Genomic DNA, 12,500 nt, shown 5'->3' on the forward strand with positions numbered 1-12,500 from the left:
ATAATATACTTCAGAGTAAACAGCGTTACAGAATGCTATTAGATGCCCTAAACATGTTATACCGAATCATAATTGCGTGATTGTTTTTAGGGTAAACTATATCAATGACCACTCAACTACAGTCCTTTTTAATTTTGACCATCATTTTTTAAATTATTGTCAATCAGATCACTCAATTATTTAAATGCATTCAATCAAGCCTTAATCTTGTGGTCGTGGGATCGAGTCTCGTGGTGGGCAATTCATAATTTCGACTGTCGGAGGTCTTCCACGGAAACTGCTCTTAACCTGACATTGGGGGCAGCCTACTACCCTATCTCCCATTACCCCATTACATATGGGAATAAGGTCAGCTAATTTAATCAAGCCATTAGCCATCAACGGTTAACGGAAGTGATGATGTGGCAGTTAATAAAATTAGTATAATTATATATTTGATCATCAATATTTATACATTCTATTAATTCAGTCCTAATTTAAATTAATTCAGTAAATTTAACCATCTAAACATATGACAACAATTGTCATCGTTTGATTAAAGAGTTTTCTTTTATAATTTTTAATTTATTTATATAAAAAAATTTATCAAATCAAATGTTGAAACGTGTCATTAAGCCATGTCCAATCGGCTAGATGAGGAAAAGCAAGCAATGCCACTGAGCCAAGCCTTCACTTGATTTTGCTTACACAACTTTATATAAAACCTATCGTGACTATTGCCAAAAAAAAAACTATTTATTTAGGGACTTTTTTTATTCGACTTATTTAGGGACTTAAATCTAAGCAAATTCCATGATTAGGGAACTCTAATATCAAACTAATACAAAATTAAAAATATTTTTTTACAATTGTAGACGAAATTTAATATTTTTTTCTTTTTCATAATTATAATTTAATGATTTTAAATTTTACATTTGAGTTAATATTTTTCAAGTGCACTTTTATCTAAAAATTATAAGTTTATAAATTATAAAATAAATATATTATATGATAACAAATAAATGTTAAAAATTATAATATTGAATCTAATAAACAATTTTTAAATTCAAAAGTTAAAACTTTTAACTTTTTATTTTTGAGTTAAAGAAATGTGTATAAACCATTTTTTTCTTTTTAAGTATTATCGTTTAACATTGTTTATAATTTCAAAAAAAATTAAAAAATAATGATGAGTATGTTAATTTAAATGGTTAAAATTTAAAGACGATTATATATTCTATTTAAAAATTTAAAAATTATTTTTATTTTTAATTTATATTAATTTGAAATTAAAGTTCTTTAATCATAAAGTTTGCTTAGATTTAAGTCCCTAAATAAGTAGTTTTCTTTCTTTATTTTTTTAGCTGTCACAATAGATTTTAGGCTTAAATATACAAAAGGTACCTAATGTATGTCCGTTTTTCCAGTTTAGTGTCTAACGTTTTTTTTGTTTCAGTTTGGTGCCTATGGTTTCATTCCGTTACTCAAAATGGGTCACGTCGTGACGGACCATTAATTTTCTCCGTTAAGTGACACATGTCATAATCTGGTAATTTTAAAAATAAATATTAAAAATATTATTATATTTATAAAAAAAAAACCTTATTTCTTTTAAATTACAAAAAAGCCCAAATCCTAACACTGAAGCTTACCCACGGCGACGGACGACTAGAACGGCGACTACGTTGTGACCCACCGGTTGGGTTTTGAACGGACGGCGATGAGGAAGCTAAATATGGTGCCGGTGAGGCGAACGGAGGTCCGAGGCGGCTGGAATCGTCCAAAATCCGAGGCGTCAGGGTAGGTTTTCGGCGAAACTTCAAGGGCTCAATTCCGGCGAACGGCGACGGCTATCCATGAATTGTTTTGGGGATTTGATCATGGCAGTGAGACGCTTCGATTTGGCTAGGCGGTGACATGCACATGCGAGCGGCGACGACAATCAGCGTGGGTTTAGGGGTTGAAATGAAGGTTTTTTAAAGTTTTTGGGTTATTTCAAAATTAATGTGTTTTCTTTTTTAAAAAATATATAAATTTTAATTTTTAAAATTTTGGGGAAGAAATTTGGTGAAAACATTTTGATGTTTCGATATAACAAATTAAGTTAAATGAATTTTAAGATTTTACAAAAGATTTTCTAAGTATATTCGATGTAATTATTCGAATATCAAAATATTACTCCAAGTGTTTCAAAGTTCATTTTAATCCTTACTAAAGTGTAAATTGTGTTTTATACTTAAACTATTTTTAAAACAATTTTACAAAGTATTTCGAACCGTTTCAAAGCCAAGAAAAATTAGATTGTCCAGGGGGTACAGATTCTCCCCCCAGGGGGTACAAATTCCCCCTGCAGGTTTTTGGCTCCAAGAAAACAAAATGTCCAGGGGGTACAAATTCCCCCCCAGGGAGTACCGATTCCCCCTTGTCTAACGGTCAAAAACATATTGCACTTAGGGAACCGATTCCCCATGAGGGGGTACCGATTCCCCCCACGCTCCAAGCTATTTTATTAATTGTTTCTCATCCCCAAACGACTCCAAAACATCCTCAACGACTATATACGACTTCAAACACATTCCAAGCTATAAATACAAGCTAAGGACACTTGAAGAAGCAAGAGAACAACCATCCAAGCAATCAAACACAAGAGAAGAGTTTTTCATTCTTATTTCATCTTTCTCTTGTAAATATTTTGTTCTTGTGAGCTTAATTCTTGTAAACACCTACCTTAGAGAGGTTTTCTTGTTTACATTTCTTATACTTTTGTAAAGGGGAAAGGTTCTAGCTAATCCCGTGTAAAAGCTAGGGAAAGGTTCTAGTTTAGCCTGGAAAAATTAGGGAGTTTGTAAGGTTACTCTTTATCCTCAAAAGAAAGAACAAATTAGTGAATTTGTTGGAAAATCCTTGGTGAGGAGCTAAGGTAGTGGACGTAGACTTTGTTTGAGAAAGTCGAACCACTATAAATCGTTGTGCAATTCTCTATCTTTCAATCTCCTTACTCCCTAAACATAAAATCGTTCCAACCCCTCTTTGCAAACCATTCCGGTTGTCGATTCGAGCTTCCGAAAATCCTAACAATTGGCATCATAGCCTAACTCGTTAAGAAGGTTTAACCACCTTGAGACGATCCTATAAGAAGCTCTACCAATTCCCTACACAACCGAGAAGATGGCTTCCACCTCCGGCTCGTTCCACATGGAAGACTCCCTACCAACCGACAAACATCCATAATTCAATGGAGTCAACTATCATAATTGGAAGAAATTAATGAAGGTATTCATCCAATCCAATGATCTTGATGCATGGGAGATAATCGAGAATGGCTACTCTTCTCCAAAGAAGAAGGAGAAGAAGCAGAGTGACAAAGAACGGAAGAAAGCTCAACTTAATGCCAAAGCCATGCACATGTTTTGTGCATTTGGTCCTGAAATCTATGAAGGGGTTTTTTCATGTTCAAGTGCCAAGGAGCTTTGGAATAAGCTCGAGGAAATCCATGGAAACAAGAAAGAAGAACCAACAAAGGTGGTGTCTCTAATGGCTTATGAAATGCCCGATGTATCTTCTAACTCAAATGAATTTAATTCATATACGTTTGATGAGTTACAAGATGCTTTTAATAGGTTATATTCGGAGTTTGAGACCATGAACTCCAAATATAAGAAAATGATTTCAAAATTTAAAATTGAAAACGATTTTCTTTTGAAAACAAAATTAGATTTTGAAAGCCAAAATGAAATTTTGAAAAGGATTTAGAGCTTTCAAAAATAAAAATTGATAGTTTTGAAAAACAAAATTTTGATTTAAAAGTTAAGCTTGAATGCTTAACAAAAGAAAAAGAAATCATTTTAAATAATTCATTTAGTTCAATAATGACAATATGCTCACATTGTCATTATCATGGTCATTTGGAACATACTTGTCATTTGAAGAAAGGAAAACGTTTTAAAATTAGGCAAGTATGGGTTCCGAAATGAACAAGGGGCATTGAAACTAACGTCCAAGGATCCAAAGCAATTTGGATAGCAAAATCTACTTAAATGTCTCTTGTAGGTGTGTGGTAGCAATGGTGATGAGAGTGATGATATTCAAGATGCTCTAGCCACACATGAAAAATGAATGGGTAACCTCTAAGCTTAATGCTTTTAATTTTGGTTATTTGGTTGCTCATTTAATTTTAAGCATGCATGAGTTTTGCTTTTAAATGATTATGCATCATTGTTCTAATCTCATGTATGTTGAAAAGATGATTATGATGAATATTTTAAAGTTATATTAATTTTTAAGAATTTTTAGTTCATCATAATAAAATTTTGGTCAAAATTGGTTTTAATGCAATTGATATCTCTCTAACAATTGATATCAATTTTTCAAATACTTTGATTTTACAAATTTTAAAATTTTTTACATAAATTTGAATGTTTATGCATGTGTTTTAAATGAAAATGATATCTCTTTAACAATTGATATCAAAATTTTCAAAATGCATAACATTTTTGGAAAACTTTATGTATATGCACTTAATTTTAACAATTGATATTGATATCAAATTTCAACTATTGGTATTGCATAAAGTATTTTAGTCTTGGATATATTGAATTTTATGTGCTACTAACATGTTTGTTATTCTTTGTTGAAATTCAATTTTGTTTAAGTGTCAAGATCATAAAAGAATAATTTTATTTGGAATGCATTTATTGAGGGGGAGCTTTGATTTTTCAAATGATTTTTAAAATGTCAAATTTACTACTTACTCTCCAAAGTTATTTTAAACTTTAAAGATTAGAGTCTTTTTGATTTAACAAAAAGGGGGAGAAGTATTAAGGTGTTAAAGGGGAGAAGTGTTAAAGTAAGGGGGAGTAATTTCAAACTTGATTTCAAAATCTTAAAATTACTCAAATGTTTTGTTATATAAAAAATGGGGATATTGTTGAAAACATTTTGATGTTTCGATATAACAAATTAAGTTAAATGAATTTTAAGATTTTACAAAAGATTTTCTAAGTATATTCGATGTAATTATTCGAATATCAAAATATTACTCCAAGTGTTTCAAAGTTCATTTTAATCCTTACTAAAGTGTAAAATTGTGTTTTATACTTAAACTATTTTTAAAATAATTTTACAAAGTATTTCGAACCGTTTCAAAGCCAAGAAAAATCAGATTGTCCAGAGGGTACAAATTCCCCACCCCCAGGGGGTACAGATTCCCCCTGCAAGTTTTTGGCTCCGAGAAAACAAAATGTCCAGGGGTATCGATTCCCCCCAAGGGAAACAGATTCCCCCCAGAGGGTACCGATTCCCCCATGTCTAACGGTCAAAAACATATTGCACTTAGGGAACCGATTCCCCATGAGGGGGTACCGATTCCCCCCACGCTCCAAGCTATTTTATTAATTGTTTCTCATTCCCAAACGGCTCTAAAACATCCCCAATGACTATATACGACTTCAAACACATTCCAAGCTATAAATACAAGCTAAGGACACTTGAAGAAGCAAGAGAACAACCATCCAAGCAATCAAACACAAGAGAAGAGTTTTTCATTCTTATTTCATCTTTCTCTTGTAAATATTTTGTTCTTGTGAGCTTAATTCTTGTAAACACCTACCTTAGAGAGGTTTTCTTGTTTACATTTCTTATCCTTTTGTAAAGGGGAAAAGTTCTAGCTAATCCCGTGTAAAAGCTAGGGAAAGGTTCTAGTTTAGCCCGGAAAAACTAGGGAGTTTGTAAGGTTACTATTTATCCTCAAAAGAAAGAACAAATTAGTGAATTTGTTGGAAAATCCTTGGTGAGGAGCTAAGGTAGTGGACGTAGACTTTGTTTGAGAAAGTCGAACCACTATAAATCGCTGTGCAATTCTCTATCTTTCAATCTCCTTACTCCCTAAACACAAAACCGTTCCAACCCCTCTTTGCAAACCGTTCCAGTTGTCGATTCGAGCTTCCGAAAATCCTAACAAAATTTCAATCCAGTTGCAACAAAGTGAGATTACATCTGATTTCGCCCCTTTACTATGGGATCACTAAAAAAATAGTGTCTTTTTCCTAAAAGGTACTCTATAATATGTATTATACCAAACTGGTCCTCCTATAAAATAATCTTCCTCCATGGCAAAAAATAGTAAAAGTGCATGGTTTATACCGATTGGTCAAATTTAAAGATTTTATTTCCTTTTATAGAAATATGAATTGTGCTAAAAAAAAGTTTTAAAAACTCCAAGAATAAGAGTACATATAAATTGCTTAATTACTTATATTTTTTGCGATGCAACAATAATGTTTACCATTTACCAATGTCGATCGTCCGTGCGTGTCACCGTTCAGCCCAATCGAAGCATCTCATCGTCATAATCAAAGCCCCAAAGCAATTCGTGGATAGTCGTCGACGTTCACCGGAATTGAGCCCTTGAAGTTTCGTCGAAAACCCACCCCGACGCCTTAGATTTTGGACGATTTCGACCGCCTCGGACCTCTGCTCGCCTCACCGCAATCATAGTTAGCTTCCTCATCGCCGTCATCTCAAAAAACCCAAAACAATTCATGGATAGTCGTCACCGTTCGCCGAAATCGAGCCCTTAAAGTTTCGCTAAAAACCCACCCCAATGTCTCAGATTTTGGACGATTCCGACCGCCTCGAACCTTCGTTCGCCTCACCGCCACCATATTTAGCTTCCTCCTCGTCGTCTGCTCAAAACCCAACCAGTGGGTCACGTCGTAGTCGTCGTTCTCGCTGTCCGTCGCTGTGGGTAAGCTTCAATGTTAAGATTTGGGTATTTTTGTAATTTAAAAGAAATAAGGGTTTTTATAAATATAATAATATTTTTAATATTTATTTTTAAAAACAAAATTTTAAAATTACCAGATTGTGACATGTATCACTTAACGGGGAAAACTAACAGTCCGTCACGGCGTGACCTATTTTGAGTAACAAAATGAAACGTTAGACACCAAACTAGAACGAAAAAACGTTAGATACTAAACTGAAAAAACGAACATACATTGGACACTTTTTGTATATTTAAGTTCTAGATTTTATACAAAGTTATGTAAGCAAAAACACAAATGAAGGCTTGACTTAGTGGCGTTGTTGCTTTTCCTCCTCACCGACTTGGACATGGGTTCGCCTCCCTTCCCTCTCAATTCTTTAGAAGTGTTGTACCTTTAATCTCATAGTGATATGTGTTATTTTTTATTTGGATGAAAATATTATTATATAAAATAAATTAAAATTATAAAAAAGTTATCTTAAATTAAATTAAGATTAAATTGATATAATGTGTAATTATACTAATTTTATTAACTATCACATCATCACTCTTAATTGTTAGTGACTTTATTGAATGCATTTAATTAGTGACTAATATAATTTTACCTTTATTTTTATGCACAACTGATGAAATAATCATGACGTCTTTGATTATTCAGGATTATTTTTATATACGCACTTGATGAGATAATCATGATGTCATCTCTTGATAATTAAATAATTGAACACAACGATTTCATTATTAAAAAAGTTTTTTTTATAAAGATTTTATATTTGAGTAATTGATTAAATGATTTTAAAACGTATAATCACCCAACACTATTTTCAAATATAATATTATTAAAACTTCAACCACACGGTATCATGTGACCTAACATAATATGAGATTAGATATATTTATTTGTATGGTTTTTCTGTAATTATTTTAAATTCATTATTACTATTAATAATAAAATTATTTTAAAAATTTTAAAACCAAATTTTAATTTTGAGAATATAGCATTTGATTTATTTAATATAATATTATTTCTAGGAATAAGAATCTTAAAATACAACATTACATACACTAGTAATAATTATATATTATCTTGTTTTATTTATTTATTAGAGATGTAAAATGATGATATTTGATTAAGAGAATATATGATTAAATAGAAATAAACTTTATCATATTGGTCTTATGATATATTTTATTTTTAACATGTTAAAATTTTAATATTTAATCGAACTATTTTTTTCATACTATCTAAATTTTACAAAAAAAATATATATTTATCACTCTATTAATATAATTAATATATTAAATAATTTCTTTTAAAAATATACTTGATATGTAAATATCATTGTTCTTTAACTCTTTTTCGTGAACTATCAATTATTAGACGTTTAATATATTTAATTTTTATTTTTTTATTGTATTTTATCAAATAAATTATAATAAATAATAAATAAATTTAAAAGTAATAAAATTATAATATAAATTATAAATCATAAATTTAACCTACTAAAATATTTATCAAGAATAAAATACTTCTTACGAACCAAAGTGTTAAAGTGTTAAACAAAGAAGATTATTGTATTTCTTAACTTAATATTTCATGAACCTTGAATACATATTTATAGTTCTTGGCCTTGTCAAGCAAGAATAGCAACAGATTACAGATTGTCATAACAATCCTAACAAATTGCTAACAAACTTAGCCATGTCACTGCACAGCTCATGCATTTTATGCTTTAACATCTTTCTGCTTCTCTCCGTCTTGTCATCTCCGGTATTAGCAACTTGAACCTTCTGACGAAACAAGGTATGAGAGGATTTAGTCAAAGGTTTAATGAACCCATCAGCTACTTGATGAACAGAAGGTACATAGTTCACTTGCACAGCTTTGCTTGTCACCTTTTCCCAAATAAAATGAACGTCGAGTTCGATGTGTTTGGAGCTAGTATGATGAACTGAGTTAGCACTCAAGGTAATGGCACTGGTATTATCGTTCCAAACAACGGGGACATTGTCAACAAATTCACTCATATCCTTCAAAAGTGATCGCACTCGAATTATTTTAGAAACTGCATCAACTGTGCTTTGATACTCCGGTTTTGTTGTTGATCGAGCAATAGAATTTTGAAGCTCAACACTCCATTACACATAGTAGCCAGATACAGAGTGTCGGTCGTCAACGTTATTAGCCCAGTCAGTGTCAGCAAACGCTGTTATACACTATGGCTCTTGGGAAGGCGATGAACGGAAAACCAAACAATAGTCACTGATGCAACAGAGGTATCACAAAATCCTTTTAACAGCCAACCAATGTCCCAAGCAAGGTCGATGCATTTACTGCACCACTCTATTAACGCTAAATGCAATATCTAGTCTAACATGGCATAGATATAACAACGCCTCAACAGTGCTTCTATATAAGAACACATCATCAATTGGTCCATCAGCATCACGAGTTAACTTTGGTGAGATAATTATTGGAGTTGGTACTAACTTAGCTTCACTCATATGAGTCTTTGCTAATAACTCTTTGAAAAACATTCGTTGCCTAAGAACCAACTGGCCCGAGGTTCAATGGACTTTGATACCCAAAAATTAGCTAAGTTCCCCCATATCTTTTAACGAGAGCTACTGACCTATCAAGTGAACCATTTTTTCAATGTCTTCAGTCGAATCACCGATGAAAATGATGTCATCAATGTAAACAAGGGCATAATTACGAGTTCCACATCTCTTACTAACAAACAAGGAGACGTCAGCAGATGTCCCATGGAACCCAAGGCCAAGTAAATATTGCTTTAACTTGGAATACCACATTCTTGAGGCCTGATGTAAACCATAGATAGAGGGGTTTTCTTAACTTGTAAATTAAGGGAGTGCCATCACTGGAGATTTGCTCAAACTAGAGTGGCTGAGCCATAAACATTTCTTCACCAAGATCGTCATTAAAAAAGGCGTTACTCAAGTCAATTTTTCATAGACTCTAGCTTTTTGACATAGGCAAGGAAAGTATGACGTTAATTGTGGCGGACTTCATCACCGAACTAAATGTTTTTGTGAAATCCTGCCCATGTATTTGTGAAAAACCCTTGGCAATAGGACATGCCTCTTATCTAGCAACGGACCCATCCGCATAGCGTTTGACATTAAACAACCATATGCAGTCAATCATACTACAACCAGTAGAAAGAGGTCCAAGAGCCACGCCATTCTTCATGAGGGCATCGTATTCAGTAAACACGACTTCCTTCTACCGAGGACAAGCAAAAGCCTGAGCCACTAAGTCAGGTTCATCATCAAAGTCACAATAATTCGACTGAGCAAGAAAAGTCTTTGGTTTAAATATTCCTCGTTTGTTTTGAGTAATCATAGGATGTCCAACACGTGTTTGGGCTTCTGTAGTTGAATCTTGATGTGTTGAAGTATTATTCACTAAAGCAGGTACAATATTAGGTTGAGCAGTAACATAGCCCACCCCATCATTATTTGGAAGATGACTATAAGACTCAGTTGTAGACAATTTTTCAAGGTGAGAGATCAACACCTGTGACACGGGTTCATGAATAGGTTGCACGTCATGTAAGTTGCGATCTCCTTGAGGTGAAGCCCCAAAAATTTAACTAGCACCAGGAATAACATAGATGGAAGCACTTTTACCCTGAGAAAGTTTACCATCATCACAAGGAACTACCACACGATCAGAGAAAGGGAAGACATGTTCGTTGAACACCACATGTCGAGAGACATATATACGTCCGTTTGGGGCTAAGCAATGGTACCCTCGGTGTTACATGTTATAACCAAGAAACACACATGCGTGTGATGGGTGTGAGTAATATTCCAACTTATATGGTTAAAATTCTTGAAGATATGGGAAGCAACAAAATCGAATACTCGAAGTTGACTGTATTGAGAATTGTGCTCAAACAACCATTCAAAGAGGGTAGCTCATTGAATATATTAGTAGGTAAGTGGTTGATCAAATGAACAACTATTAAAACAACATAAAACCAAAATTTAAATGGCATGGACGCGTAAGCCATAAAGGCCAATGCCATCTCAATAATAAGGCGATGTTTACGTTCCACCACCCTATTTTATTCAGAAGTATGGGTGTAAGTCAATCGATGTTGAATCTCATCCTTGAGAAGAATGGTGATAAGGGACGAAATTTGCCTCCTCGATCACTCTGAACCGCTTTTATTCTCATGTAAAATTGTGTTCAAACCATCTGCTGAAATGATCGAAAAGCACCCACTACATGCCTTTTCTCTTTAAGAAAATACAACCAAGTGTGCCTTCAACAAATTGAAAGAGAAGATTTATTGAAATGTTACGATAAAATTGTAACAAAACTTCATGAGAATGATGACCTAGGCGATTATGTCAAAGTACATAGTCATCACTAGAATTAGAAACTAAATTGGCTTCAGCAACCTTCTTGTTAACACCAAACGGTTCATCAAACTTTTATAAGCCTCCATCTTCTCTGCTTCAACGAAGAACAACACCTGAGCTCTCATCACGAGCCATACAATGATGAGAGTAAAACTCTAAGAAAATATGATTATCCTTAGCAAGCTTCAAGACAGAAATCAGCTTCTTAGTAATGCTTGAGACGTGTAGTAAATATTGACCGACATCATTCTCTCATCGATCATAGATCTCTGTCTAAACAAAAAAAGGTGAACTATTAACTGTGTACAAGCTAAATGTGCTACTAACAACGCATTATATTCATTAATTTCATGAGATGACATCTTCTACCTTAATTTAAGCCATCTCTTTGCTACTTTGTATTGCTATATAGAATGGAGTACAGAAGATGCATGTGGGTGGTGTAGTCTAATAAAAGAAGCAGCAAACGCTAGTGATATGGTAGGATTTTTCTGGTACGACCGGGTTGAAGTCATTAACTGCTGCTTAATGGAAGTTGGTAAAACACAACAGATGAAGCCGAAGGCGAACACTTGTATGTGTATATTATATGAACTAGGTTAGGAGTGAAACATATGGGACTCAACAAACACAAATCGCTGTCTAGCAAGACGATAATGGAGAGTTTGAAAGGCGTACCCCTACTCCTTATCAAAACAAAAACATGAGACGATATTCAAACGCCATCACCGTCCACTTGTAGTAAGATTTGTGGTCGAAAACCATGCAAGAAATTTTCCAAGTTTTCGTCAGGAATAAATGTCTAGGGCTATTATCTTTTATTTTCAAGTCAAGATCAAAGTAAAATAAAAATAACTAGAGATATGAATAAATGTTAAATGTAATGATAAAATATACTCCATATTTATAAAAAAAAATGTATTCAAATTTTAAAAACAACGTTATTGAGGGAAATAATCGTAAGTTTCGAACATAATATTTATACTTTAAAAATGTTTCATTTAATACATGAACTTTAAATATTGATATATCCACTTGACGACAATAGTTACAATTAAAAAATGAAATGACCTTTTTATATTGATATATTCACTTGACAACAAAAACTTCAATTGAAAAATGAAATAGCAATTAAAATATAATTAATCAAAATTAAATTAAATGATAAATAAAAAGAAATTACAAATTAAAATACTCACATTTATATTATCTCTTAGAAATTCAAGTATGAATATATACTTTTGAATTAGTATTAAAATAAAAAAAAACAATTAAAAATATAATTGCCAAAAATATTGAGGAACAAATCAAATAGTTTTAAAAAGTGTAACTTTTATAAATTAAAACAAAATTTAATGTA

This window comes from Hibiscus syriacus, unplaced genomic scaffold (genome assembly GCF_006381635.1).
Source record: "Hibiscus syriacus cultivar Baekdansim isolate YM2019G1 unplaced genomic scaffold, ASM638163v2 tig00110377_pilon, whole genome shotgun sequence".
Taxonomy (NCBI): domain Eukaryota; kingdom Viridiplantae; phylum Streptophyta; class Magnoliopsida; order Malvales; family Malvaceae; genus Hibiscus; species Hibiscus syriacus.